This window comes from Carlito syrichta, unplaced genomic scaffold, assembly GCF_000164805.1.
Source record: "Carlito syrichta isolate Samal-C Ts95f unplaced genomic scaffold, Tarsius_syrichta-2.0.1 Scaffold89682, whole genome shotgun sequence".
Taxonomy (NCBI): domain Eukaryota; kingdom Metazoa; phylum Chordata; class Mammalia; order Primates; family Tarsiidae; genus Carlito; species Carlito syrichta.
This window is the reverse complement of record NW_007033778.1, coordinates 520,516-525,041: the sequence shown is the minus strand read 5'-3', so window position 1 is coordinate 525,041 and position 4,526 is coordinate 520,516.

Genomic DNA, 4,526 nt, shown 5'->3' with positions numbered 1-4,526 from the left:
GGGCTCATGGGGAGGAGTCTGTGTGGACAGCAGCGAGACTCAGTCCACCCGGCTATGCCTCTGTTCGTCTGCCCCCCACCCCCAGGCAGAGGACCACATCAGCTGCTGTATGTGCCATGGTTGAGGATGCGCTTCCCAATCCCAACATCATGCCCCCTGGGCACTGACCAGCAGAAGTGACGTCCACTCTGTCTTCACACCTGCACGCTTCCATCCAGGGCTCCAATTGCATGGGACAGCCACAGATGTTACCCACCCACACTGGAAGCGAGTCTCTGCTGTTCACAGCAGTGGTCTGTGAGGAAGGGGGATCCCTCAGAGGCCGGACTTTGGTGGGGCTGGATGGTGGGGACCCGCTCCCATCACAGGGCACAGACAACAGTTTCAGGCCTTTGAATATGTTAGGGTTTTTTACACCAGTAGCTTCCCATGCTGCCCACAGCCTGCCTTGCTTTTATTTTATTTTTTTAAGATGAAAAATATCATTTTTGGTTCGTAGAACAGGGAATTGGGAACTCCAGGGGTGGAGCCAAGTGCAAGTACAGAAAAACAAGCCATTTCTCTCCAATCCTGAGTCTCTCTGTGGTTTTGCTCCTACTGAGCTTGGGTTTTGCCAAGCTGGGAAGACAGGAACCTCCAACTTGCCCTCAGAACACACCTTCAGCCACTGCAAGTAGTGAAAAGCTCACTCCCTCACTTCTCTGATAGAGGGAGGGAGGAGTGTGTCACAGACCAAAGACCACTTGCTGCGTCTAAACCAGCAGCTGACACGTTGAACACGTCAGCCCAGAGCTCTCACCCGGGGCCACGCAGGGAGGCGGAGGAGGACTCATAGCCTGACCACGATTCCACAACAGCCCTGACCCTGTAGCACCTTTTGAAGGCTTTTTACCCAAATCGTGTCCTAGGCAGCGATCTTTCCAAAACGCAAATCCAATTTCAACCCTTGCTGCTTAAACAGCTTCCAGAGGTCTTGGGTTAAGGCGCAAAGGCTGAGGCACAAAACCAGCACCCAGGGGCCAGCCCTGCCACCTCCCCTCACCATCTTGGGTCTCCATACTCCACCCAGGTCTTCCTCACCCTCCAAGCTCCCCAGCCCCCTTCTGCCACAACACCTCTGTCCTTCTTCTCCCTTCACCTAGAATACACCCCCCACACCTCCCTCCTGAACTAGTTCCTACTCCTCTTTTAGATTTCACTCAGATATCACCTCCTCAGAGAAGCCCTCCCGACCGCCCTTCAAGATTAACCACACATCACACTCTGACGTCGCCAGGTACTCCCTCCTCATGGTACTTCTCACAGCGGTGAGCACCCATTGATCTGACCATCTATGACTGGCACCTGTCCACCCCTCTACTGAAGGATCTGCTTTTGCCTTCTTCATGACTGAATTCACAGCCCCTCTTGTAGGATCTGTTGTGTAATGTGGTAAATCCACAATAGATATTTCCTGGGTATATTAGTCAAGGTTCTCCAGAAAAACAGAACCAAGAGGATGGACACACACACACACACACACACACACACACACACACACACACACACACAAGGGATTTATTATAAAGTATCAGCTCATAGGATGACGGAGATAAGAAGTCCCACATCTGCTGTCTTCAAGTCGGAGACCTCAAAAAACCAATGGCATGAATTCCATTCCAGGTCTGAAAGCATGAGAACCAGGAGGGCACAAGAAGATCAATGCCCCAGCTCAAGATGGGCAGTAGAGTTAATTCAACCTTCCTCTACCTTCTGTTCCATTTAGGCCCTCAATGGATTAGATGTTGCCCGCCCACACTGGGAAAGGCTGTCTGTTTTATTTCTTCCATCAGTTCAAATGCTCCTCTCTTCTGGAAATACCTTCACACACACACACCCAGAAATGATGTTTAACCAGCAATCTGAGCATCCCATGGTCCAGTAAAGTTGACGCACAAAATCAACTGTAACACTGGATGAATGAATGAAAGTGCATGAATCCATAAAAGAAAAATCAGATTCTGAATCCAAGTGGCAAGTTAGAATGCTTTTGGTTGCAAGTAAAAGAATTCCCAAGTAAAAATGGTTTTGATAGCAGCTCATTCTTCCACGTGATAAGATGTCTAGACTGTGGCAAGAGCATGGCAGGTCCAGCCACATTTATGTGTCTGCATGGAGTCATTTCTACCCTTGTGTCCTCAGGCCCATGGGGAGATGACACGAACCACTCCGGGTCTCACTCCAGGCCCCACGTCCACACTCAAATTGGGAATATACCCGGAGGAACTCAAATTACTCTACAAAAAAGACACCCGCACACGTATGTTTGTTGCAGCTCTATTCACAATAGCAAAAACATGGAACCAACCGTGTTGCCCATTGAAGCTGGACTGGATTAAAAAAATGTGGTACATATACACAATGGACTATTATGCAGCCATAAAGAAGGACAAATATATGGACTTTGCAACAAATTGGATGGATTTGGAGTCTATCATACTCAGTGATTTATCACAGAAACAAAGAACTGAGTTCCATATGTTCTCACTCATAAGCTGACCTTGAACAATTATAATGCTGTAAGAAAGCAATGGGCAGCAGTGGAAAATGTCAGGGGAGGGGGGAGTGGAACTGGCAGTTGAGGAAAACTGCTAGGGGAGGGAGGGTCATACCTCAGCAACAAGGGTACCTGCATGATCAATGTTTGTGTACCTAACCCTGAATTGTACCCCACATCTTTATAATAAATAAATAAATATTTTAAAAAATAGAAAAGGAGAACTTTTCCCAAGCAGATGTCTCGGTCACACTTTGCAGTTTCTGGCAAAGGGAAGTGGGAAGACCATAAATGGCTTAGACGCCCCACCCCCCAGTTCATCCCCTTAGGCCAGGCCCGCCTCCCTTGAGCATGCTGCCTTGCCAAATGCCAGCCAAACTGTCTCTGTTAGCACTGGTTCATCATGAGTTCACTTCTCATATTTGCTCTGAGCACCTACTATGAGACACCATAATGCCCAAAGAAGCACATGGTCCTGGCCCTCACAGCCAGTCCACCCTGGGCAGCAAAGCACAGGAGTCAAGACCCCTATCAGCCCCGGTTCAAATCCTGGCTCTCCCACTTACCAGCTGCGTGAAAGTGAAGAAGTTACTCAACCTCCAGGTGACTCTTGTTTCTACATCTGCAAAACGGGGATGAGAATAGTACCTCACTCAGAGAATGAATGACTGTATACAAATCAGTCCCTGATACATAGAAAGCTCTGGAAAACTACTTTCTATGATGAAGCATCTGAATGCTCCTCAGACCCAGAATGTACTCTGAAGACCAATATGAAAAGCTTCCTTTCCTTGGTGGGTGAAGCCTGGATATTTCATGACATTATCTCCCTCTCCTTCCCCCTCTCTCTTTAACTCTAGGTCTAGCTCTTTCTTCCTCTAGCTTCTATCAAGCACTTATCACAAACTGTCTTGTCTGAGTCCTCATCTTTCTAGGTGATGTAACTAGATCTTGCTCTGGCGGGTTTCAGAGGGCATCTATCATGTGGCAGCACATATGTGTGGTATCCTCCAACTACTCAGAGCAGTGTCTTGACACGCAGTAGGGGGCCAGAGCTCTCTGATCAACTTGGGGCTAACGTCACCCCTTTGGGAACCATCAGGTGAAGAAAGGAGTCGATGGGTGGAAAGCCAGCTCTGGGGACAGAACTTACCTGTGTCTTCAGCCCAGTGATGTTCAAATTCAACTTGCTTACAGATGACTTCCTGAGACCTACAAGGTGTGGTCCATGGAGGTGGCTTCTCAGGGAGAAGTGAGACTTTGTCTAAGTAATGTGGCCTCTCTGAATTGAAGTCATCAAGTACAAGCTCCAGGACATGAAGGGAGACCCAGGAGCTTCCCCCTCCCTTCCCTAGTCATAGGGGACACACCATTTAGAGAGACACATTCTAACATCCTGCCACTTTGATGACTCTATGTTCCCAGAAGGTTCACACCAAGCTGAGTGGTTGATGGATTTGCTCTTGGAAAAGTTTTGTTGACTTCCTCCTCTTGTAGTTTCTGATTTTCTACCCTGCCCATTTGTGGTCAGCAGAACTCCAGGGTGGCCCTCGAGAACTCCAGGTGGCCCCTAGGCATAGACAATCCTCTCTTCCAGAATGTGAACCATGAACATGACGGAATGACACTTCTGTGATTAGGTTACTAGACAGCTGACGTTGTGCTCATCAAAAGAGAGATGATCATGGGTGAGCCTGATCTAATCAGGAAAAGTTTATAAGACAAGGGTGCCAAAGAGTCTTCCCTGCTGGCCTGGAAGGAGCTATGGTGGGCACAACCTATGGAGGTTGTGTGATGAGGAACTGTGGGTGGCCTCTAGGAGCTTAAAGCCATCTCCAGCCAACAGCTGACAAGAAATCAGAGACATCAGTCACTCAGTTGCAAAAAAATGAACCCTGCCAAGAGCATGAAGAAGCTTCTAAGAGAACCTCAAGCCTCGCGTGAGACTCACAGGCTGGTAAGGTCCTGAGAAGAAGACCAAGTTAACCCA